The sequence below is a fragment of the Bos indicus genome, chromosome 3, assembly GCF_029378745.1.
Source record: "Bos indicus isolate NIAB-ARS_2022 breed Sahiwal x Tharparkar chromosome 3, NIAB-ARS_B.indTharparkar_mat_pri_1.0, whole genome shotgun sequence".
NCBI lineage: Eukaryota > Metazoa > Chordata > Mammalia > Artiodactyla > Bovidae > Bos > Bos indicus.
Window position 1 is genome coordinate 89,300,236 of NC_091762.1, and position 27,086 is coordinate 89,327,321.

A 27,086-nucleotide genomic window follows, 5' to 3' on the forward strand; every position below is an offset into this window, starting at 1 on the left:
TCAGTTGCATCATTTGCAAATATTTTCTCCTATTCCGTAGGTGTTCTTTTAATTTTGTCAACAATCTTTTGGTGTGAAAAAAAAAAGTTTACGTTTAATGAGATTCCACTTGTTTGTTTTTGCTTTTGTTTCCATTGAATTAGGACACATACCCCCAAAAATATTGCTATGATTTATGTCAAAGAGTGTTCCACCTATGTTTTCTTCTAGGAGTTTTATGGTTTCCAGTCTTACATTTACATCTTTAATCCATTTAAAGTTTCTTTTGCTTTGGGAGACTGACCTAAGAAAATATTGTAATTCAAAGAATATTGTGCCTACATTTTTTCTAAGAGTTTTACTGTCTCATATCTTATTTTTAAATCTTTTAGTCATTTTGAGATTATTTTTGTGTGTGGCATGAGGGAGTGTTCTGACTTCATTGATTTACATGCAGCTACCTGGCTTTCCCCTCACTACTTGTTGAAAAGACTGTCTTTTCTCCTTGGTACATCCTTGCCCCCTTTGTCAAACATTAGTTAGCTATAGTTGTGTGAGTTTATTTCTGAGTTCTCTATTCTGTTCCATTGATCTATGTCTGTTTTTGTGCCAGTGTCATGCTGGTTTGATTACTATTGTTTTGCCATATTGTCTGAAGTCTGGAAGAGTTATTCCTCCAACTTTGTTCTTTTTCCTCAGGATTGACTGCTTTGGCAATTCTGGGTTTTTTATGGTTCCATATAAATTTTAGAGTCATTTGCTCTAGTTCTGTGAAAAATATCCTGGGTAATTAGAGGAATTACATTTAATCTGTAGATTGCTTTGGGTAGTATGGCCATTTTAACTATAATAATTCTTCTAATCCAAGAGCATAGGATATCTTTCCATTTCTTTGAATCATCTTCGATTTCCTTTATCAGTGTTTTGTAATACTCAGTGTGTAACTTTTAAACTTCCTTGGTTAGGTTTATTCCTAGATACTTTATTATTTTTTTATGTGATTCTCCATGGGGTTATTTTTTTACTTTCTCTTTATGCTATTTCATTGTTAGTGTAAAGAAATGCAATAGATTTCTGTATATTTATCTTATATCCTGCTACCTTGCTGAATTGATTTACCACTTCCAGTAGTTTTTATGTCTATAGATTCTGTAGAGTTTTCTGTATAGAATATTATGTCATCTGCAAATAATGATAGTTTTATGCAGAGGTAATTTTGTACCTCTTCCCTTCCAATTTGGATACTTTTATTTCTTTTCCTTGTCTGATCACTGTGGCTAGAGCTTCCAGTACTATGTTGAATAGACGTGGTGAGAGTGGACATTGTGTCTTGTTCTTTTAGCAGGAAAGCTTTCAGCTTTTCACTGTTTAGTATTATGTTGGCTGTGGGTTTTTCATAAATGGCTTTTATTATATAGAGGTATGTTCCTCTATACCTACTTTGGCAAGAGTTTTTTTTTTTTTACCATGAATGGATGTTGACTTTTATCAAATGCTTTTTCTGCATCTATTGAGATGATCATATGGTTTTTGTTTTTTGCTGATGTGGTATATCACATTCATTGATTTGCCTATGTTATGATCCTGGAATTAATCCAACTTGATCATGGTCTATGATCCTTTTTTTACATTAGTGGATTTTGCTTGCTAACATTTTGTCGAGAATTTTTGCATATATATTCATCAAAGGTATTGGCCTGTGATTTTCTTTGTTTTTGTTTTAGTTTTTAGTGTCTTGGTTTTGATATACGGGTGATGGTGCTTTCATAGAAAGACTTGGGCAGTGTTCCTTCTTTCTGCTTTAGTCTTTTAGAAGAGTGTGGGAAAGATCAGTATAAGTTCTTCGTTGTATGTTGAGTAGAATTTCCCAGTGAAGCCATCCAGCCCTGGAACTTTGTTTGTATAACTTGCAGTTCTTCATCTAACTAAACCTTCTTCCTTGAAGCAGCCCTGTTTCTTCCAGGCAGAAGTGGGCATTCCTCCCCTTCTGCTACTTTATATCTTGAACATATTATGTTTCAGTGATTTTAAGATATTTTTTCTCCCAGTTTAACATTTCTGCAATAAGGGTTTAGCTTACAGTCTGTAGTATCTTACAGTCAATGCAATACAGTTTGTTCTGTGTCTAGTATCATTATTTGTATCTGAACCACCTGAGGATAGAGATTGTGATGTATTTTCTTTGTATTCCCTAGTGCCTAGACAAAGCACACAGCCAGGGCTGTTAAACAAATAAGAAAATAAATTGACATACAATAGGACTAGGAGTCTGATTTTGTTGGATAGCACAATCTTTCTGGATGTATGCTACCATCTGAAAAATAAGAGCAACAGCTATGTAGCACTTACTATGTTCCAGGCAATATTTAAAGCACTTACATATATAAACTGTTTAGTTACTTCTTCTTTGTGATAACCTGATGAGGTACATTCTATTCTAATCTTTGTTTCATAGATAAGGAAACAGGTTCAGAAAGGTTATGCAATGTAGTGGAGGTAAAATTGTCACCCCAAAATGTCTCTTTGGCATGTGAATTAGTTCAAGCTAAAACAGTATGGATGTGAGAGTTGGACTGTGAAGAAAACTGAGCGCCGAAGAATTGATGCTTTTGAACTATGGTGTTGGAGAAGACTCTTGAGAGTCCCTTGGACTGCAAGGAGATCCAACCACTGCATTCTGAAGGAGATCAGCCCTGGGATTTCTTTGGAAGGAATGATGCTAAAGCTGAAAGTCCAGTACTTTGGCCACCTCGTGTGGAGAGTTGACTCATTGGAAAAGACTCTGATGCTGGGAGGGATTGGGGGCAGGAGGAGAAGGGGACAACAGAGGATGAGATGGCTGGATGGTATCACTGACTCAATGGACGTGAGTCTGAGTGAACTCTGGGAGTTGGTGATGGACAGGGAGGCCTGGCGTGCTGCGATTCATGGGGTCACAAAGAGTCAGACACTACTGAGCGACTGAACTGAACTGATTGAAAACAGTCAAGGTTCAAGAGAGTCAGGAAGAAACTTTGACCTTCCGCCTAACTCCCTAAAAAAATTTAGATAGAGGACCTATTTCCAGAATAGAGCTGTCACCAGAGATACCTGCAAAGAACATGAGCTAATACAGGAGTCCATTCGTTTCCCATTGTCTCTGCATGGCCCAGAACATTTATTTACCAAACCTTCGCTTTTCTAACTCCATGTGAATTGCCGTCCTCCCATTTGAAGCCCCAAACAAGTACCACCAACATCCACTTTTATCTTTAGCTAAAGATGATTTTTAAGGTGATGGCTTCAGCTGTTTTTGCAAGTTACTTAGATTTCCTCAGTCTTTCTCATGTATACATGTTACAGACTTTTGCTAGATGTTTTCTTCTGTTAATCTGTCTCATGGAAGTTTAATTCTCAGACCAGCCAGAAGAATGCAGAAGGGTAGAGGAAAATTTATTCCTCCCAGACAACAGCATCCCCAAGATCCTATAGCTAGCTTAGTGATGATGGAGCTGGTATTTGAACCCAGGTGGTCTCGCTCTGGAGCCTGCAAAGCTCAAATAATATGATCCCCAGGGCTGTCAACAGTAGGTATATTTAGTGTATAAACCTAACAGTTACCCCAACTGTTGTTGATTATTATTTTGGTTTCCTAAATGGGGCCCCATGATTGCTCATGGTCTGATAGAACATCAGTCCTTAAGTTGTAATCTTCCATTTTTCCTTTCACAACTTTAAACAAGGAATAAGCCATAACTTATTCATGATAAGTCAGTGACATTTATATAATACAGTTTGAATTTTTTCCACTGTGGCTTATAGAATGCTTTCATAGGGTGTTAGGATTCAAAGGGACAGTAGAAAGAAACAGTCTCAGCAGTTTATTTCCTCTGTCCTCCATTTCTTCTGTCTTCCACATACACTGGGCCCCAGTTAGGTAATTATGGGTTCTAAGAGCTGTTGTCACATACACTTGAGTTCAAATTCCAGTTGGATTCTTATTATTTGTCTGACTTTTGTCAAGAATCTTAATCCTTCTGACCCTTAGTCTCCACATTTTTAAAACTGGAGTTATAATATTATTTTATATGGGTATTGGGAGGATTAGATACTATATAAATAAAAGACCAACCACAATGGCACCAAGTAGACAGTAAGTAAATGTGAGCTATTATTTTAAAAAGAAAGAGGCTATATATATACCTTCAATAAAGCTGTCAACAGTAATCAAAATGGAATTTTTTCCTGCCTTTGGTTGAGGTTATATCAACTCTGTGAAGTCATACTCTATAACCTATTCAAGAAAAATAAAGCTCCAACTGGTAGTTAACCATGTCTTTGCTGCTGCTAAGTCGCTTCAGTTGTGGCCAACTCTGTGCAACCTCATAGACGGCAGCCCACCAGGCTCCCCCATCCCTGGGATTTTCCAGGCAAGAACACTGGAGTGGGTTGCCATTTCCTTCTTCAGTGCATGAAAGTGAAAAGTGAAAGTGAAGTCGCTCATTCATGTCCAACTCCTAGCGACCCCATGGACTGCAGCCTATCAGGCTCCTCCTTCCATGGGATTTTCCGGGCCAGAGTGCTGGAGTGGGTTGCCATTGTCATGTCTTTAATAAATAAATAAAAGTTAGACAATGATGAACTAATACTTTGTATTAGTGACATGTCCCACTAAAGTGTTGGGTGACATGTCCCCAAACCTGAACTCATGTAAGCCTCAGTGCTTCGTTTGGCTTTTAGGAGTTATGTAATGCCCAAGGAGGGAAGAAAGAGACTTGCTCCCCACCTCATACCCATGGCTCCTCCTCATTTTCAGCTCCTGCTAGAGCCACATGAGTATATATGACTATGAACTGAAGTGACATACATCACTTTTTGGCCCAGCTCATAAGCATCAGATGCAACCCTCTGGCTACTGCTTCTCCTACCTTAGCAACTATAGGGCCATGGGATGTGATTTGAAGGCATCCATTAACCAGAGCCCAGTGAGACTGTACATCAGAGCCCCTGCCAACCTATGTAGGTGCAATCCAATATAAACTTTAGTTGTAACAAGCCATTTAGTTTTCATGGTTAACCTACCATATATTTAATATAGTAAATCATAGACCTTTAAGGATAGAGTTTTTCAGGCAATATTTGTAAATTTTAATTTTTACAACTGAAAAAAATTATTGTCTGTTCTTTCTTTACTTCCTTTATTGTATCCATCCATGCATCAATCAGCCTATGTATTCAACAGACATTTTTCTACCACGTGCTCACTGCTTTATTCTTGTCTGGGTGCGTGTTAAGTCATTTCAGACATGTCTGATTCTTGGCGACCCTGGGGACTGTAACCCACCAGGCTCCTCTGTCCATGGGGTTCTCCAGGCAAGAATACAGGAATGGATTGCCATGTCCTCCTCCAGGGGATCTTCCCAACCCAGGGATTAAACCTGCATCTCTTATATTTCCTGCATTGGCAGGCGAGTTCTTTATCACTAGCACCACTTGGAAAGCCCCTCTAGTCTGGGGCTTTCTAAGTATTTACATCTAAGGATGTAATACTTAAAGGCCCCATCATCCTACCTTCTTGGAGCTGGGATCTAGCTGGAGAAACAGGCAAGAAAAATCTAGAATTATAATTGGTAAGAGCTGATAAATAAGAGAAGTGTTATGGGAATCCAGAAAGAGGGACACTGATCCCAGTTTTGGGAGGAAATTGAACTGATGTTGGTGGATAAGCAGGAACTTTTTATTGGTTCTGCAAATGTTTATCGGTCAGCTACTATATGCTCGGTTCTAGGCACTGTGGATATAGTAACAAACAAAGCAGGCGAGACAATATATAAAGACATAAATAAGGGAACAAATTAATTTCAGAGTAATATTATGAACCCCACAAAAAAGGATGATGTCTTAGGGATGAGCTGAAGGGAGCAACTTTAATTGGGGTTAACAGGGAGGCTCTTGTGAGGAAGTGACCTATGAACTGAGTTTACCAGGGCCAAGGGGCTTCAAGGCCCCAAGGAGACATGAAAAATGCAGCCTTCAGGGTAGACAGGGATGTGGAGCAGAATCTTAACAAGCTTAATGCTATGTTAGATATGGCTGGGACACTTCATTTTTCTTTTGCTGAATGTTTTCTTTAAGTTCCTTTGCTTGAAATGGGGAGTTTAAATCTATTTCATGCAGTGGCATGCATGCTAAGTCACTTCAGTTGTGTCCAACTCTGTGTGACCCTATGGACAGCAGCCCACCAGACTCCTCTGTCCACAGGATTTTCTAGGCAAGAATACTGGAATGGGTTGCCATTTCCTTCTCCTCATGCAGTGGAGGTATCTATTATTGGACTTAACGTGTGTTTACTTTAGGCATTTCAGAAAGCAGTATTCTGAGAAGAGCCAGGAAAGAATGAGCAGTAAGCGTTTAAGCAAAGAAGTTGAGCTAGGCAATTGTGCTTTGTGCATTTGGAGAATCCACAGGCTCTGTTGTTAGAAAGGCCTGGGTGTGAAGCCTAGCCCCAGTGCCTTTCCAGCTGGCTGATGTTGGGCAAAGGATGATCTCTCTCTGATTCAGTTTCCTCATCAATTAACTAGTGATATTAATAATAATAGTATCTTTTGTATAGGCTAATTATGAGGCTGAAATAAGATAGTACATAAAAGTTCTTAGCATGGCAAGTTGCAAGACTTCCCTGGTGGTCCAGTGGTTAGGAATCCACCTGCCAGAGCAGGGGACACGGGTTTGATCCCTGGTTCAAGAAGATCCCATTCCTACAGAAGCCCGTGTGCCTGGAGCCTGTGCTCCGCAACAAAAGAAGCCACCACGATGAGAAGCCCACACGCTGCAACTAGAGAGTAGCCCCTGCTCGCAGCAAGTAGAAAAAGCTGGTGCACAGCAACGAAGACCCAGCAGAGCCAAAAATTAATTAATTAATTAAAAAAAAAAAGAGTCAAGTGAGTCAGCTCAGCATGAGGGAGAGTGTGAATTTTAGTTGATGGAGAAATTATAGGTCAGTCTTGGAAAGCTGTAGCCAAAGAAAGGCTTTTAACAGGAAGCCGCCAGTTGGTAAAATTGAGGGAAATCAGGTGGTGAGGATGCAAGGGAAGTGATGAAGATGTAAGGTTGTCAGCAGTATCAGCCAGGGTGATTGGAAGGTGCTTTTCTGTGTTATAGAAGGAAGGCAGGGCTACTTTCCCAGAAACCAAATCTGCAAAGCCCTGCCTCCTGACTTCCACCCAGCCTGGCCTCCTGGGAATTAGCCTCCAGTGATCCTGGTGTAATTCAGGCACAAGAGACAAGGGATAGAGTATAGGCAGCGATAAGGTCCTTCAGGACCTGACCACGGAGAGTTCCCCACAGGAGGCACTCTCTGGTACAAATTTCCAAATAATATTAGGAGCTATAAAGTGGTGAGAAGGAAACCCTACTCATCCTAAGAAACTTAGTATGTCATGGAAGTCTAGATGGGACTGGCTGATTCCAGCATGACTGCACCCAAAGTTCCCCCTTCTTCTCCTGTCTGTAACCGCTCTGATCTCAGACCCTCTAACCTTTATAGACAGGCAGCTGAAAAAATGCATCTAGAAACCAAATCTCCATATATGTAGATGAACAAACGTTTGGATGTTGCTGCTAGAATTGCTCAGACTCATGAGGAAGGGAGAATGATGTAAAGGTTTGCAAGGTGATGTTGGGCTCTGTTTCTTCTTTGAAAATGGCTGTAGTAAAGGAGACACAACCAAAGCTGCCCTGCAGTGTGTCTGCCTGAGAGCAAGTACTCCATAAATATTATTGAAGGAGTGAAAAAATAATGAACAAGTAAAAAAAACTATGTTCAAAAGGAAGAAAAAGGAAAAATAAAAGGTTTCAAGATGACAGCTCCTAGATTCTTGGCAGTTGATCCCAGGGCCATTCTGAGCCCTCTCGTAGGTTCCTACAGAAATCATCTCATTTAATTCACAAGTTTATGATGTGAAGTTTATTAGTCCCCATTTTACAGATCAGGAAACTGAGGCACCTAGAAGTAAAATTATTGCCTATGGCCATAAAGGTTATTGGAAGATTGGGATTAACTCATCACCACCATTGATTAGAAGCTTGTTATGAGCCTGATCATGTGTGTTATATGCAATATCCATTTTATTCCTCATAGTCACCCTGCACGGAAGCGGTTGTTACTATCCATTTTGTAGATGAAGAAACTAAGACCAGGCTTCCCACTGCATGTTAGATGAAGAGAGAGTCCTCCAGTGCTGCTTCAGTGTCTGGCTTCCGGGCATGAGTCTGGAAATGGGTTCACAGGGCATTCAGTTCAGTTCAGTAGCTCAGTTGTGTCCTTGCGACCCCATGAACCCCAGCACACCAGGCCTCCCTGTCCATCACCAACTCCCGGAGTTTACACAAACTCCTGTCCATTGAGTTGGTGATACCATCTAACTATCTCATCCTCTGTCGTCCCTTTTCCTCCTGCCCCCAATCCCTCCCAGCATCAGGATCTTTTCCAATGAGTCAACTCTTCGCATGAGGTGGCCAAAGTATTGGAGTTTCAGCCTCAGCATCAGTCCTTCCTATGAACACCCAGGACTGGTCTCCTTTAGGATGGACTGGTTGGATCTCCTTGCAGTCCAAGGGACTCTCAAGAGTCTTCTCCAACACCACAGTTCAAAAGCATCAATTCTTCAGCGCTCAGCTTTCTTTATAGTCCAACTTAGCTATATGTTGTTTCTGTGCTAAGAAGCCTCCAAGCCAGCAAAGGACAACAGCTTTTCAGCAGCACGAGGTTCTCAAACTCCCAAATTTTTGTCCTTCCTCCATAATGCCAAGAAGGAGTTGATGGGGAGCCACCTACCTCTCCCTGAACCTGTGTCTCACTTCTGTCATCTGTGCTGCTTATCAGCTCTGGAATCAGCCAGAGAAAGAACAGTCTGGACTCAGCCATGCACTGGCAGAGTAGCTGTGAGCACCCAGCACTGTCTGGCTTTAGCATTGTCTCATCAGGCCTTTTACCTGTTTTTCTTCTCCTTGTGGGAATGATGTGAGTGAAGCCCCCTCCACCCCCTCTCAGTCATTTGTCACTCCTTGCCTCAACTGGAAACAGACTACTTCATTTTGTGTATAGAAAAGGGAGACCTCAGAAGAATATTTTTTTTAAGTTAGGAAAAGAAACTGTATGATTTCTAAATGCTTGTGTTTAGTCTCAGAATGCAAGTACTTAGGGCTTACTCCATCCCTATACTGGTTAAAGGCATCTCCCATGGATTTTCTTCAGTCACCCTGTACTTCCTCTCTCAGGGCACCTAGCACATCACATTGCTGTTTCTCCTGCATGGCTTCCCACTAGACCTTGAACTTGGGGGGTGGGATGGGGGACAGGGGCCATGTCTGTTTCATTATCATGTCCCTAGGTTCTAGTGCAGTGCTCAAAACATAGCAATTACTCCATGAATAATTCTGTTGAATGAACAAAGACATATATACAGTGGAGATGACTCATGTCACCCTGAGAATGTGTCCTTATGATGCTGTGGTTCTCCCAGGAGGCACACTTCCTTTTTCTGGCCTAGTATGGAGACTCAGCTTCAGTCTTTTTCTACATCTAACCCCATGTTCCAGAAGGAGAGGCATGCAAGCGAGTCTTCAGGATACACCTGAAAGTGTCAGACAGGCCTCAGTTCAAATCCTAATTCTACCAGTTCCTTACTGGGGAGTGTTGGGCCAGTTACAGGATGCTATCAAATGGGGCGGGGAGGACTTCCCACAATAGGAGAAAGGTACATAAACTGAAAAAAATAAAAACCTAATACTTGAATGATATTTACTAGATGTAAAACACTATTTTAAGTGTATTGAATATTATAATCTACTAAATCATCACTGTTTCAATGGACCTGAATGTGGGCAAACTCTGGGAGACAGTGAGGGACAGGGAGGCCTGGCGTGCTGCAGTCCATGGGGTCGCAAAGAGTCGGACGCAACTCAGTGACTGAACAACAACCATCACAGTTCCTCGTGGTGTAGGAACTTTCTAACCTGAGGCTTATTTTACAGACCAGCAAGCTCAGACACAGACAGCATACATGCTTACCCAAGGCCCACAGCTAGTGAGTGGCAGAGCCAAGATTTGAACCCAGCAGCCTTATTCCCAGTGCCCATATTCTTAACCCCTGCATTTATTGTTTCTATCGAGATGACACAGAAGGAGCTTGGATGTCAGCCTCAGAAGGTCTTCATGGGTGCTGATTTCCTATCTGCTGCTACATATGACTTTGGGCAGATTACTTAGCCACTCTGGGCTATGTAGGTTCCTCATCTTATCATGAGGGGAATAAAACAAGATAGTGAATGAGATAATACATTAGAGAGAGCTTTAAAAGCTGTAAAACTCTTAGCATCTCTAAGTATGAAGTGGATATTAGTTGTTAGATGTCAAAGAGCCTTGAATGATAAGATGAGGTACTTGCCTTATATGCATGCCTTGGGCTTGTAAAAACAATGTTTTTTTCTTTTTTTCAAAACAGGGCCAGATGAAGGTGAGGAGGGAGAGTATGTAGATGGATGGAGAGAGAATTTATCAGTATTTTAGAAGACATACTTCAAGTAGAGGACACTTGACAAAGGAAATGTATAAGAAACAGCATATTATCCTGGCCTTGGATTTGGGGATTAGGCAGTTGCAGTAGGTGGGGTGGGCTGGATGTCCAATCCCAGGACTTCCACCTTCTAGCTCTTTGAGCCTAAAACCTGCAGCTTCACCTCTCTGAGCCTCAGTATCCTTTTCTGTCAAATAAATGATAATAAAACCTTTCTCACTGGCTTATGAGAATTAAGTTTGATCCTCTAAGAAGAGCATCAGGCTAGTAGGAGGTGCTCCAAAATGTCCCCTCTTTCCCACTCACTGAGCCCCTGTTCCCCTTGCATCTACATGGTGTGAAATTTCTAGATCCCTACTTTGCTGGAATTAATTTCCTAAAGTGGGGAGATGGCATCCAGAATAAACACTGTGTATTTCACCCTTTTGCTTACCTGCTGCAGGTGCAACTGGTGGGGGAAACTCCCTTCAGCAGGGGTCTTTGTTCTGCAGCAATTAAGGCACCTCGCTAATCCTTCTCCTTCCCAGATGCTCTTGGAGCTGTATTTTTAGCTCATCTCTTTTATATGCCTCATTTGAAAACATCTTATTATTCATTTCAAAACTTGACAACTCCTATCACTTTGTCCCCTCGTTCCATTCTCATACACAAAGGAAGAATGAAATGTAGCAGCCTCAAGCCAAGCTTCTGCTCAGTGGAGACCAGAGATGTAAGAGTTTCTTCTGGCCGCATCCACTCCTGGACTAGCTCTGGGAGTCAGCTGGGAGTCACAGATGTGCATTCCCATCCTTATCTGCCTTGTATTATAAGATGTGCAATTAGATGCTGTGTGTAGATGCACTCAGGGGTCCCGCACGTGCTCCTGTGCAGACACAAGCCAGGAGGGGCTGCACAATTCTGGGACCAGACTGAAAAATCATGTAGGAGTGAATAACAGAGCAAGGATGAGCATTTCAATGTTGAGTCATTTACTCAACAAACACTTATTAAGCATTGACTATGCATAAGAATTTGTGCTAGGTGAGGGCACATATTTTGCATAAACAGAGAAGATATTCCCTCACAGGATATGTTTTGAATGACTTTGAAATAACAATGGCACATTTACTAAGCCCTTACTGTGTTCTGGGCTCAACGTGCTGTGTGTGTGTGATTCATAACAACTCTGAGAGATGGAGACAGTTATACCCAGGATCCGGGTGAGAAAGCTGAGTCACAGAAAAGGTTTGTGCCTAACCCAGGGGTCAGAGCCCATGAATAGAGAGGCCAGGCCTTGAACTCTGGCTCCAGAGCCTGGGCTCTTAACCTTAACCACTGAGTCATCCCCTCCCTTTGCTCTGTGCAGATTGCCTTGCATTCCTGGGCCATAGTGAATGAGGTCATGGACAACCCATTTAGCCCAGGGCTCCACTGTGGTTGGAGATTGTCATCACTTGTATAGTGTCAAAGATAAATACAGCCGGATGTGACCATAGTAAAACAGATTTTATTTAGGAACTCCTCCCAGTAGGGAAAAGAACTGAACTTCTTTCCAATTTGTGCAGAGGTGACTGGGGTTTGAGGGGGGAATGCAGGGATGAGGGGTGGCAGGGATGGTGAGTGGGGACTATGTAGTGTCAGGGAGCAAAACATGACAGAAAGCAGGAAATGGGGGTTTAGTCCACGTGAAACTCATCTGGGTTTGATAACTGGCCCTTATCCAAGCTTAGGCTCTAGCCTCTCACAGAGGGTGGGAGACCAGCCCTATCTCCAAGTGTGGCGGAAACAATCAATAAATTCTTTTGGCAGCCTTGAATTTTCTTAGGCAGGGACTCTGATGGGTGCTAGGGCCATTAGGAATGTGGCCTTGAGCTGTCAGAAGTGATGTTAGTGTTTTATTCAAGTCTTTAGAGGGCAAGGTGGAGGTCTCATCCTGCAGAGGGCTGGACAAGAGGAGTCCAGCAGAGGAGTCTGGCTGGAGTTTGACGAGGAGAGTCTTCATCACTAGTTCATCCTGCTTTCAATTGCTGGTCTCCGTGATCCTTGCACCAGCTTGACTCTGGGTGAGCCACTGCTGTTCTTATTCTCATGAAGATTCCTGAATGGACAGCCAGACAAGTTACAGAAAGGTGCACAGATAACAGGTCTTCAGGTGACAGAAGGGCAAGTGTTTTGAGCATGAGGACAGCAGATGGGAGGCTTAGAGTACAGATTTGTTCAGTCGCTAAGTCATGTCCAACTCTTTGTAACTCCATGGACTGCAGCACACTAGGCTTCCCTGTCCTTCACTATCTCCTGGAGTTTGATCAAACTCATGTCCATTGAATTGGTGATGCCACCCAGCCATCTCATCCTCTGTCACTCCCTTCTCCTCCTGTCTTCAACCTTTCCCAGCATCAGGGTCTTTTCCAATGGGTCATCTCTTCACATCAAGTGGCCAAAGTACTGGAGCTCAGCTTCAACATCAGCCCTTTCAATGAATATTCAGGGTTGATTTGCTTTTGGGCTGACTGGTTTGATCTCCTTTCTGTCCAAGGGACTCTCAAGAATCTTCTCCAGCACCATAATTTGGAAGCATCAATTCTTCAGCGCTCGGTAACAGAAACCCGTCAGAAGTCCCAGCACCTTCCTCAGTGGTTCATCCCCGGGATCTTGGTAGAATCCTCAGAGCCACATGACAGGCCTCTGCAGTGTGGCCCTGCCAGCCTCATTCTCCTTCAGATCACACTAGCAGGTAGTTCTGTAAAGAATACACAGAATGGTCTGGCAGATAACCTCATATCTGTACCCCTTGACCCCTCAATCCCAGAACCTCTTAAAATTACTTCAAGTCAACTAATCTCCTTTGGCTTTTGCACGTGCTGCTCCCCTTTCTTGCCTTGCTAGCTCCTTATCTTTTTGTGAGTCAGCCCAAATGCCTCCTCTTCCAAGCAGCCTGCCCAGCAGGGTTAGCTGCCCCTATTGGCAGTTCTTGGCATCTCAGTAGGCACCACACCTGGCTGTGATTGTCTAGCCCCAGCTGTATCCTTCAGAATTGTGTGCTCGGGAGGGCAAAGACCGCCTCCAGCCACGTGCCTTTCATGTGCCCTGTGCCACCATATAAGTCACCTCATAGGACGCCTTCAGCTGAGGCCTGATGTGAGAACCTGGGTTGTTCGTCTCTTTGCCTGCTGTGCTTCCTGGCCCTCCCAGATCCCCATCACTTAAGGTCACCAGCACCCGACAGCAGACACGTGCAGTACTTCCGGTGGCCTTCTGAGCCAGCATCTACCAAAAGGACATGTGGAGGCCTGTTACAAAGAAAATAGTGGAGCCAAGGAATGTTCCAGACCCACCTGACCCTGGCACGCAGAGCCTTGTGCTGTGAGATTGGGAGCATTTCCAGTTATCTTCAGAAGCTACCAGGGCAGCCAGTGAAACAAAGCGGCACCCAGCCCTCATCACTGCCACCACCAGCACCACCAGTCACGTTTTTGTAAGACAGAGCTCCTGTCATCTGTGAATCTTGGATGGTGGGCAGGGAGCAGGGGTTAGAGGTGGATGAAGGTGGGACCTATCTTCAGCTCTCAAATGTTTTTGCCATGTTGTCACCAGACCAGAGAGCATCCGGCTTTTAGAAGCCCAGTCTGCAGTCTGACCAGTGCCCTCAGGGCCTCCTCTCCACAGAACAGCCCAGTTCACTTGAAATCATCTGTCCACCTGTGAGCCTCCATCTCAGACACTTCAGCTATGCATCCCCTTGGCTCCCATGCCGATGGCCCCCAGCAGGGAGGGGCTGCTCAGTTCCCTGTCCTTCTCTAGTCTGAGTATGGACTCCCTTCGCAGCCTCCTGAAAGGGTAAATTACAGAGTTGAGTGGGGCTTTCCAGGTAGCTCAGTGGTAAAGAGTCTGCCATTCAAGCTGGAGACGTGAGACACGATCCCTGGGTCAGGAAAATCCTCTGGAGAAGGAAATGGCAACTCACCCCAGTATTCTTGCCTGGGAAATCCCATGGATAGAGGAGCCTGGCAGGCTATAGCCCATGGGGTCACAAAGAGTTGGACATTACTTTGTGACTAAACAGCGGGAGGAGAAGAGTCAAATAGAAAGCCACTGACAATTTCAACCACCCAAGTTTTTTAAGGGGCTTCCCTGGTCGCTCAGAGGGTAAAGCATCTGCCTGCCTTGCGGGAGACCCGGGTTGGATCCCTGGGTTGGGAAGATCCCCTGAAGAAGGAAATGGCAACCCACTCCAGTACTCTTGCCTGGAGAATCCCATAGATGGAGGAGCCTGGTAGTCTACAGTTGATGGGGTCGCAAAGAGTCGGACATGACTGAGCGACTTCATTTTCATTTTTTATAAGTTTTTTAACCTGGCCTTCAAAAGCCCACATTCCCTGGTCTCAAGTCTATTTTAGCACACTCCACTCTCTGCTAGCTTTATGGATTAATCATCCCAAACTGATTGTAGTTCCCTATCTGTAATATGATGTTTGATGCCGTCGGGTCTCTTTGGTATCCCTATGAATGGAATATCGTTCTTTTTTTTAACTTTTTATTTTATATTGGAGTATAGTTGGTTTATAATGCTGTATTAGTTTCAGGAGTACAACAAAATGATTCAGTTATATATACATATCCATTCTTCCTTCAGATTCTTTTCCCATATAGATTATTAGAGTATTGAGTAGAGTTCCCTGTGCTATACAGTAAGTCCTTGTTGATTATCTACTTTATATATAGTAATGTACTTTATATATACCAATGTATATATGTCAACCCCAAACTCCAATGACAGATAGCATTTAGATTTATATGTGGAATCTAAAAAACTGATATAAATGAACTTATTTACAAAACAGACTCACAGACTTCAGAAACAAATTTATGATTGTAAAAGGGGAAGGGTGGGGGGGAAGGGATACATTAGGAGTCTGGATGGAACATCTTAATCCCTACCACCCCCAGGAGCACTAATTTTTACCTAGTCAACTCCTACTAATCTAGTCCATTCTGGGCTCTGTTCCCATCCTGTTCATACCTTTATTATGGCTGCTGCTGCTAAGTCGCTTCAGTCGTGTCCGACTCTGTGCAACCCCAGAGATGGCAGCCCACCAGGCTCCCCCATCCCTGGGATTCTCCAGGCAAGAACACTGGAGCGGGTTGCCATTTCCTTCTCCAATGCATGAAAGTGAAAAGTGAAAGGGAAGTTGCTCAGTTGTGTCCGACTCTTAGCGACCCCATGGACTGCAGCCCACCAGGCTCCTCTGCCCACGGGATTTTCCAGGCAAGAGTACTGGAGTGGGGTGCCATTGCCTTCTCCTTTATTATGGCATGAACATAATACTCTCTTATTCACTCAAAAAACTGTGACGGGGCCTCACTAAGTGTCAGTCAGTGTGTTGGGAATGCAGAGATGACCAGGGCCTGACATGAAGACTGCTTCCCTAGTCTTCACAGACTAATGGAAGATACAGACAGTAACCAGGTGATCATGCCCATGAAGGGATAACTACAGACTGTGCTAGGTATTAGGAAGAAAGAGAGTGGGTTTCTTTGGAACCATTAAACAAAGGCACCGAACGCCGCATCTTCCCAGAGATAGGGGATTCCCCAGGGCCAGGATTCTGCCCTGTATTCCCAGCACAGTGCCTGCCACAGAGTCAAGGGGGATGCTCCGTTACTGGAGCTGAGTTGTGGAAATAAGTCAGAGCTGGTCCAGCAGTGCGGAGTGACCAAGCCAAGCCTCCTGATAGCTGCCCTCACTTGAGTGCCGCTCTCTCTGAGTCCGGTAGAGACAGAGGCCAGAAGGAGGAGATGTGAGGATGAGAGAGTAGAGAGCTAGGCAGAACCTGCGATTGCTGCCCTACAGGAGGCACTCTGATGTGACAGGATGGGCGTGGGGTTTGCTGCCATCACACCTACTTTCAGCACCAGCTCTGAATCTCGCCATTGACTGGATGTTGACTGTACAAGTGGCTTACCAGGGAGCGGTCCCCAGCCTTTTTGGCACTGGGGTCCAGTTTCGTGTTAGGCAGTTTTTCCATGGACCGGGGGTGGGGGGTGGTCTTGGTATGATTCAAGCACATTACGCTTATTGTGCATTTTATGTCTTACATTATTACATCAGCTCCTCCCCAGATCATCAGGCGTTAGATCCCGGAGGTTGGGGACCCCTGGGCCCCTGTGAGCCTCCGCTTTCTCATCTCTAACCAGAAAATGATGGAGCCGAGGGTTGGAAGGTATTACTTCACGGCAGTTTTGCCCCTGAGACCCTGAGGTGAGTTGGAGGACACAGCTACAGGATGGTGTTTGGTGCTTTTCAACGAAAGAGGCAATTTTGTGCTAATTTCTTTTCCTGACAGTTCATTTTCCAAGGCAGCAGCCTAACAAATCATGGGGCCAATTAGTGTAAAAGAAACAATTGATCCTGGTACTCAGCTCAGCCCACCACCTCAGTGGTTCGGTGGTGTTTATTCAGGGAAGTGCTACACAGCACTAAATGGGAACTAATTGGATAGACACCATTATAAATTGCATGGCACTGCACCACACTCAGCTTCTGAGTCAAGTCGCCAGGTCTGGCAGAAATAGGAAAACTAAAGGCTTTGCTGTCCTGCATTGACAAGCAGAGCAAAGCTGGTAGGGGCCCATCTTGCCCCTCATTTTACAGATGGGAAAGTTGAATCTCATTGAGGGAGCAGAGATGGGGCTAGAAACCAATGATTTTATTGTTTCACTATGGTATTCTTTTGGTAAACTCATCAAACAAAGGGATCTGGAGATAAAATTAAGGCGATTGCTGTGTTTCTCTCCTGGAGCTGCCATAACAAAGTATGACAATCCAGGGGGTTAAACAGAAGTTTACCGTCTCATAGTTGTAGAGGCTAAAAGTCCGTGATCAAGTTTAGGCAAGGTTGAGTCCTTCTGACCACTGTGAGGGAGGGTCTGCGCCAGTCTTCTGGTTTCTGGTGGTTTGTTGGCAGTCTTGGGTATTCCTTAGCTTTTAGACACATAAGGATCTGCGCCTTCATGTTTGAAAGGTAATCAGTCCATGTGTCCGTGTCTACATTTATTTTATTTTTTTTAATTGTTATAAGGGCCTTAGTCATATTGGATTAGAGGCATACCCTATTCTAGCACATGGCACAGTGGTAAAGAATCTGCCTGCCAAGCAGGAAACACAAGACAGGAGAGTTCAGTCCTGGGTCGGGAAGATCCCCTGGAGAAGGAAATGACAACCCACTCCAGTATTCTTGCTTGGGAAATCCCATGAACAGAGGAGGCTGGTGGGCTGCAGTCCATAGCGTTGCAAAGAGTCAGACATGATTTAGCAACTAAACCACCAACCACCACCATTATTCTGTGCGAAGTCACTTCAGTCATGTCACTCTTTAGTTGACCCTTTAATAACATGGGTTTGAACTGCACAGGTCCACTTATATGCAGACTTATGCAATAGATACATATTCCAGTACACACAGTGTATGGTTGGATGCAGAATTTTGTATACAGAGGGCTGACTGTAAAGTTATACATGGACTTTCTACCACACAGGGTAGGGGAAGAGTGGGGCATAGTGTCCCTAATCCCCCTGTTGTTTAAGGGTCTACTGTATTTCCAGATAAGGTCATATTCTAAAGTCCTGAAATTTAGGACTTCAACTTAAAGAGTTTGGGGAGGCTAAATTAAACATGTAATGATGACAGACAATTTACAGAATAGAATCTTTGAACTACCATTTATTAAGCGTGCCAGGCAGGGTACAAGGATCTTACTTAGTTTCCCCCCAAACAAATGGACTTACAGGTGAAGATATTAAAGTTCAGAGAAGCTAGGTGATTTGCCCAAGGTAGCATAAGTAGTACAGAATAGATTTGAATTTCAAGTGCCGGTCTGTGTCTATCCAAAGGCATGCGTTTCTTCAACATCCAAGTATCTAACTAAAATGGATCTTAGAAGCCATATTCACCGCCGCCACCACCTGCTATTCACCTCAATCTGTTAATATAAATGAAAACACCAGCCTGCTCACTCCTAATCCAGCGTTCTTTCCATTGGCTGCATTTTAGTTACATCACTTCCTTGTAAGTTTCTGTCTGGCATGCAAGACTTCTTTGTGACCAAGGCAGAGGTTAATTTCAGGCTGGTTACAACACAAAAAGTAATTTTCCATTAAATATAATGACCTCGTTTCTGCAGTGACTTGTGGCAAAACATGCTGTTTCATTTCTATTCATTCACACTCATTTGCCTACTTGCTACAATAATTTTACACCATAAGCTGAAATGTTGAAATCATTGGTTACATTACTAAACACCTACAATGGTTATTAGGATCCTTCATGCAGAAAGAGACAGAAATAAAAACACAAATTTTAGGAGAACGAGAGTAGAGGCAGTTAAAATACATTGAATACTGTATTCAAGGGCACAGAGGCTACCAGCCATACCTGGCATCAATCCAGGGTCTACCTTATCAGCAGTGTGACCTGAAGTGAGTTCCTCAGCCTCTCTGTGTCTCATTTACCTCAACAGTAAAAGGAGGGGAAATAACATGTAAAACTGTTGGTTGAGTGAAATAAATGAGGATTACATACGTAGAGTACCTGGCATGATGCCCAACACATAGCGGTCATTCTCTGGACGACTACTGTGAGGGACGGTCTATGCCATTATATATTTAAAATATATAGTGAAAATTAAATCTGAATCTGTATGAATATTTGGAGAATCTTCCAAGTTCGGGCTATTTTCCCATCCAGAGTTTTGAAAGTATAAATCGTTCCCATATTTATTCATCCTGAACTTTTACAAATATTGTTGCAAATAGAACCACCACTGGCTGATGTTTATTTATGCTGGCCTTGGGAAAGCGCAAAGGAACAAAGGGAACTGGCGGCTCTGTACGGAGCTCTTCTGAATGCACTCAAGGACCCCTTGTGTTTTGGACCAATGGCTGCCTGAGGTGGACTTGACAAAGGCCTTTTGTCTGCAGCCTACTTTCAATTAAGTCATTGAAGTGTTCACTGCCTTGATTTCTCCTGTTCTCAGAGAGAGGAAAAGGGAATGGGAGATAGAGAAAGGAGCACGTTGAGATTTTTTTTTCCTAATGTATTATTATGAAAATGTTCAAACACACAGAAAATTTCACCTTTTGCCATATTTGCTTTACCTGATTCTCCTTCTCTTTAGATAGGTTAAGAGATCAATAGATAAATGGATATCTAACTAATAAGCAGCTGCATTTGGTGTGCTCATTGCTCCTGGGGTCTCATGCTTCTAGTCCCTTTCTGCAAACAGTGCTAAGAATATAGTTTTTAAATAATGAGCTCATATTGATATTCATAATTCAAATTACAATTATTGGCTTATTTCTTAAAGTCTATGTGTAGATCTAATTTTTCTTTCACTGAAAAGTTTGCTTTCTAATAACAATGTATTTGTATATATATTTATCCTAAAGTATAACCAAAGCACTTTCAAAATTGAAATTCCAACATGAATTACTGCTAGCAATAAACCAGGCATAGATTTGAGTGACAATGAGATGTGCTAAAATTTCCTGTTAGCCTGATACTCCCTGGGCGAGTCACTTCTTGCTAAGCCTGTTTCCTTTGGTCTAAGATGGGGATAATGATGATCACTGATTCAGAAATCTTTTCATTGCAAGTAACATGAAACTCACCTCAGTCTTAAGCAATGAAAGGAATTCACTGATTATGTAACTGGAAACTTCGGGGTTAAATTTCCCAGGATAGTAGGATCCAGCCTGTTCGATGGCATCATAAAGTGTGATGCTCTCTCTCTCTCAGCTCTTCTCTCCTTCCTGATGACCTGATTTCCCAGATTTTCTCACCGTCCTCAGGTTATTCCAAGACTATTATCCAGGGAGCTCTAAGGAAGGCCTAACCTGTGGGAAACATGCTTGGTGACTGAACACTGTGTCACATAGCCATTAGATCTTAAACTCAGTTGTCTGGGGAAAGATCCAAAGTATGAAAACCTTACTGTCTACCAGACACCCTGCTAGACACATTAAGTGATCTTCTTCACATTCCTTTGAGGAAGGGATCATTCCCATTGTACAGATGAAGCAACTGAGGCTCAATGAGGTAAGGTGACTTGCCCATGGCCACATAGATGAGATCCAAATCCTTTCATCACACAACATGCTTTTTTTGAAATGGGGAAGGACAACACAATATGCAGAGTACTCAAAGAGTGAAGCAAAAGAGGAGCACCCTGACTTACACATGCACACTTACTGTGCTTTTGAGAGCACAGACTGCATCTTCTTCATCTCCATATTTCCAGGGCCCAGTGTATCCTAGTACCGATGGGCTTTTAGGCATGAATGTGAACTGAATGTGAGAGGATAGCCAGTCTACCTTTCCACCAACCGTGACTATGTGATGGCACATCCTAGGTCATGGGATGTTGGATTTTGTTTGAACCCAGTGTTAGGAAACCAGTACTTCATGCAGAAGCTGGTTTCCTGTGGAAGGTGGTTTTTATTTCTCCTGAGCAGAAATCTGCTTCCTTGTCACTGTGGTGATTGCTAATTGATTCAGCACACCTGGCTCCACTTTGCCTGTTAGACAAATTTAAGCCTAAATCATAGGTTGGGAATGCTTTCCGCGAGTTAACTAGTTCATCTCCCTATTTTTAGGCAAGAACTTTACTCACATGGTTGCAGAGCTCTGTTTTCATAAACATATGTTCAAAGAGTTACTGAGAAGAGGCTGTCTTTTATAACTGTTGTCTTGTTATAAAGTTTCAGAAGAAGTGTCAAGAGCAGAAAAGGACATGAGTATTTATTGAATTCAACCTCCTTATTTTAACAGCTGAGAAAATAAAGTGTTAGAGAAACAGAAGTAGAGCCAGCAGGGTTGTGTGTGTTGGGGGTGGGGTTCAGGGACAGACTTGGACTCAGGATTTTGCTGACAGATTCATTCATTCAAATTATTCATTTAAAAATAGGTACTGACGAAGTCATAGCGACAGAAAGTAGAATGTGGTTTCCAGGTTGGCTGTAAGAATGAGAAGTTAGTGTTTCATGATACTGATGGTCACTTTGGGAAATGGATGGCGGTGAGAGTTGCAGAGCAGTGTGAATGTACTTAATGTCAGAGAACCATGCACTTAATAATGGTTAAAATGTAAATTAAAGTTGTGTATATTTTTCTATGATAAAAATATGTAAGTACTAAATCCTTACTATATATCAGATACTTTACCTGATTTGGGGATAAAGATGAGAAAAATATTGTTGCTACCACTCTGGAGCGGAAATACACATATCTTTGTATTGTTGTTTAGTTACTCTGTCTTGTTTGACTCTTGTTGCAACTGCATGGACCAGGCTCCTCTGTCCATGGGATTTCCTAGTCAAGAATACTGGAGTGGGTTGCCATTACCTACTCCACGGGATCTTCCCAACCCAAAGATCAAACCTGAGCCTCCTGCATTGCAGGTGGATTCCTTACCCTGAGCCACCAGGGAGGCCTTATATACATATATACATCATGGCAAACTAAAGAATTGTACCATGTGGTAAAGTCCAGGAAGCTTAGTATTTTTATGTAACTTGTAAAAATTAGAATACTTTTTTGCAAAAAAAAATAGTATAAGTGAACAAACGTCCAGTTTTTTTAATCACTAGTAAATTCACCATTCAAAGGAAAAACTCCTATTAAGATTTTGTTGGATGTACTTCCAGACTTTTTATACACATACATATATGGAGAATCATACTCTTTTCAGAAACAGGATTATATTGAGCATACTATTTGGCGATACGCTATTTTTCATTCATTAGGATGTTTTAAATATATTTCCACAGCAAAAAGTACATACATTCCCAAGATGATTTTTGGCTAGCTGCATATTATTTCATCTTATAGCAAAATGCAGTTACTTCAGCCAGTCAGTTAATGCTCAACACTTCAGACATTTCTAACTTTTCACTCTTCTAAACACTGCAGGGAATATCTCATATCTAAGTCTTTTACCACATCTTACATTATTTATAGATACCCAAATCCCTACAAGAAGAATCATAAGGTCAAAATTTATGCATGTCTTTAATGCTTTGAGATAGCCAGTCTGCCCTTCAGAAAAGTTGCACCAAATCACACTCCCACAAGTAACAAAAATAACCATAATGGCCAACATTTACAAAGCCCTTGCAATATGTGCCTTGCACTGCGCCAAGCCCTTTACGTGTACCAGACTAACCCATCAGTCTTTCTAACAGGACCATGAGAGAGGCACTCTTTGTCCCATTGTATTAATACGTATATTATCGAAATCCAGTAGCCCAAGAAAGTATCTGTTTCCCCACACTTGTGTTAACATTGAGTATTACGTTTTTTTTTTTTTTTTTTCATTCTTGTGGAGAAAAGTGGCATCTCACTTGTATCTGGTATATTTTATTTGAATCAATTTAATATTTTCAACAACTTGTTGGGTTCTGTATCATTCTTTGTATAATATAAAAAGAGAGGGCTCAGAAAGTTAGACATTCCCAAAGCTATGCAGTCAATGATACAGCTTGGATTTGAATTATGCTCTCTCTGGCGCCAGTGTTAACATTCTTTCCTCTGTTAGCATGCTACCTCTTTAGCTAGAGTCTGGGATCTTTGGAAATCTGGTCTTGTCCTTGAGTAAAACATTCTAGAAGATTTCAGGATGGGAACTTAGAGAAAAATTCACTCTGACCTGTTCCATTGAGCCTCAGATGATGGGGTGCCTGGGGGCTGGTACAGAGGTTGCCTCCCAGCCTTGCTGGCACTGCCATGTAGCAAATGCATCCAAAAATATGTTGAAAAAGAGAAAGGCCTTTATAATGAGCCTGGGCCTCTCTTTGTCTAGTGAGATTTTAACTACTGTAATTGCCTGTAGTGTGAAGTAGTGTATTTTTCATGTATCTATTTTTATTCTGTGTCTATCTGCATATCTGGTTTTTTGTTTTGCTTTTTTGTTAACTCACTTGAATCCTGGTGGGTATTTTTCCTGTGAATAGTATAGCCTCGGGAAACCACACCCTCTCATACACGCATATACCCACACACAATAATAATATGAAGGCTAAATAGGCTAGAATTTATTCTTTAAAAAAAGCTAATGGTAAAGTCTGAGCAGATGACTTTCTAATCCATACTGTATTTAATTGGCTGTATTGAACCATACTACAAATTAAGTCTTCTCTGTAATTTATTCTGTCAGACAATAACCCTGCAAACAATTTGATACTTCATTTAAACATTGGTAAATGGCTCATGGAAACGCTAAGAAAAAAAATGGTAATCAGAGAAGGAATCCTCTGTTTACAGAATAACTCCTATGTGAAATATCATGAATTAACCTGATTTAGTCACTGAGCATGTATTGAGTGACTACCTTGAGCACTGTATGTCTTTGGGTAGCTTGGCTCCCCCTTTCTCTTTTTTTTTAATTAATTAATTATTTATTTATTCTTGGCTGTGTTGGGCCGTCCTTGCTTTCTTGAGCAGGCTTTCTCTAATTGCAGCAAGCGGGGGACTACCCTGTTGTGGTGTGCAGGCCTTTCACTGCAGTGGCTTCTCGTGTTGCAGAATGCAGGCTCTAGGCACCCGAGCTTCAGTAGATGCAGCTCACGGGCCCTAGAGCGCTGACTCAGTAGTTCTGGGGCACAGGCGTGTGGAATCTTCCCAGATCAGGAATCAAACCCATTTCCCATGTGTTGGCAGGCAGATTCTTATCCACTGAGCTACCACGGAAGTCCCTTTGTTCCTTTTAATTCATGAAACCTTACTTATGAAGTTGCTCAGTCGTGTCCAACTCTTTGTGACCCCATGGACTGTAGCCTACCAGGTTCCACCATCCATGGGATTTTCCAGGCAAGAATACTGGAGTAGGTTGCCATTTCCTTCTCTAGGAGATCTTCCCAACCCAGGAATTGAACCCGGGTCTCCTGCATTGTAGGCAGACACTTTACCATCTGAGCCACCAGGGAAACCTTACTTAGCACTTGTTCAAAAGGAACATTATTAGGACCTAGGATAAGGCTGAGGAGAACCTGACATTATCTTTTTTTTTTTTTTTGAAGAGTTAACATCCCAAAGTAGAAAGAAAACATGTGCACAGATGTTCTCCAGATGTTTTGTTTTCAGGACCTAGAGGCATCTGCCTGCTTCATTCTTTCTGCCTAGAATGCCCTTTCTCTGGTTTTCTGAGGATTTCCCCTTTATCTTTGGAGACTGAGTCCAAGGTCAGCTCCTTTGTCAAATCTTCCCTGATGCTCCTGCCCATTTCTCCTCTGCTCCTTTACAACACCTTTAATATCAAGTTTGCCTTATTATATTGTGATTGTTAGGTTCTTTGCCTGCCTGTTCTTTGAGACTGCAAGGGTCTTGAGGAAGGGACCATGTTTTAGTCATTTGGGCAGATGTAGCACTTAGAATGAGACCTAGAATGTATTAGGCACTCAGTAATACAGTTATACAGTGTGAATAACTATATGCATGGACAAATGTGTAACAAAACTAAGAAGGTTGGAGCATCCCAGATAGAAGGAAAAAAGTACAACCCAATGAATTCTAGAGTTGGGAATTATTATTACAGGGAATAGGGGAGTTGAGGAAGGTCCCTAGATGAGCATGATGTTGGAGCTAGGCCTTGAAGCATAGGTATACTATAGTTAGGTAGAGTTGATGAAGCATGGTTAGGGTAAGAAGAGGCAGTCAAGCAGAGAAAACAATTTACATAATCGCACAGAGGTGGGAAAGTCCAGAACCCAAAGGGGGATGATGACCCCTTCAGATTATTTTTACTCCTGGGAGGAAAGTCAGACTGGGTTGGCAAGGCCGATCTCTGAATTGGCCTTGGAATTCTGTAGCAACAATTTCATCTACAATGAGAGGGTTCAGAATAGGAGGAGTAAATGAAGCAGTAGCAGAAAAATTGGGTGTTCTGGAAGACTCTATTTTTAAAACCAAATTATCTGCTTTGATTTTTTGGCAGTGCTTTAATACCTAGATTGGGCTTCCCTGGTGGCTCAGATGGTAAAGAATCTGCCTGCAATGCAGGAGACCCTTGTTTGATACCTGGGTCGGGAAGATCCCCTGGAGAAAGAAAATGGCTACCCACTCCAGTATTCTGGCCTGGAGAATCCCATGGACAGAGGAGCCTGGAAGGCTACAGTCCATGAGGTTGCAAAGAGTTGGACATGACTAAGTCACTAATACCTAGATTATGTTTTTCCAAGACAAAAACTCTTTTCCAAAGGAAGGGTGGAAGAAGGTCAACCAAAACCTGCCTTTCTTCCACTCTCTCCCTCTGGCCTAGTATTCTCTGCATCTCCAGAAAAACATGTGATGGCCTTGAAACTCCGCACAGAAACACTCTTGGGATGAAATGGTCTTTTGTTTTTTCTGTTACCAAGGACTTCACCTCCCCTTTCTGGCCTTGGCTGCTCAGCAGATACTGCAGGTGGCAAGCCCCTGAAAGTGCTCCTCCAGACCAGGTGGTCTTGACCTTTTTCTCTGAGATCCTAATAGCTGGCCTTGACCCCAGACCTTCTGACTGGTGACCCTTTCTGACCTTAGTAATCTGCTGGAATCCAGAACATCCTCAGTTTGACCTCCTTCCTCAGTTTCCCTTCCTCATCCTAGCTTATCAGGGATCATGGTTTTGTTGTTGATCTAGGGAGCCAAGAATCTAAGGAAAGGAGACCTTGATTCTAAATGACCTTGTTTCCTTTATTCAATGCTTTTCCATTATGAGTAGGGAGAGTGGGGCCTGGATTAAGTATTGGTCCAGCCAGACACCTTCTGGCCCTCAGTCCTTTCATGAATGAACTCACAGTTAAACTATATGATGTTTACATTTCCTCTGGCTCCACCTGCCTTTGATTTGTGCTGATAAAACCTGCTTGAAGACATGGAGCAATTTGGAGGCTCACAGAGCAAGTATTTGCAATGTCCTCTGAGCTGCCAAGATGAATGTGATAATGTGGGATTAGAAGGATTCTAATATATTTGTATTTCCAAGGATCTTTATGACGTTTGCATGGTTAAGGTTGGAGAAAGTAGAGACATAATCCCTATCTGACTGTTCGTTTCCAAATGATTGAGCCAATTTCAGAGCAATCCTTTTTAACACATCATAAAATTAACTATGGGAAAAGATAATGTTACAATATTTTTAAGCCCTTCATGCGCACACACAGCTACACTTTGTGAGGAAATATTAGGTATCATCAGGCATTAAAAATGTTTTGACTTTAAAACACTTAATGAGGATTCACAGATAAATTAAAACATCTCCATCTGCTGTCTTGCATAGTAGGTGATATTTTACCATTGCACAATCATCTCCGAATCTAATTCCACCAGGAAGACTTCTAATCGCAGTTTAATTTTAGAGCAATATTCCACTTGGCAATCAATAAAGTGCTGTCGTCAAACTTTGATCTAATAGGATACGTGGATAACATTCACTGTATTATGCAGAGAAAGAAATACTTGCAGGAAAGAAAGAGAAGGAGGTTGCCTTTGTCTCTCACTTTTCTCTTCTGTGTCCCATTCAAGCTCACAAAAGCCTCTAAAT

At 42.5% G+C, this 27,086-nt stretch overlaps 1 protein-coding gene and 1 non-coding gene across 2 annotated transcripts in view; one reads left to right on the top strand and one right to left on the bottom strand.

The window, feature by feature from the left end:
* DAB1 (DAB adaptor protein 1) overlaps positions 1 to 27,086 on the top strand; it is a 1,468,439-nt gene that overhangs the window by 1,362,507 nt on the left and 78,846 nt on the right. The gene's annotated exons all lie outside the window — the stretch shown is intronic.
* On the bottom strand, positions 24,421 to 24,492 carry TRNAC-ACA (transfer RNA cysteine (anticodon ACA)). Its single transcript has one exon. It is a non-coding gene; the product is annotated as a tRNA-Cys (tRNA).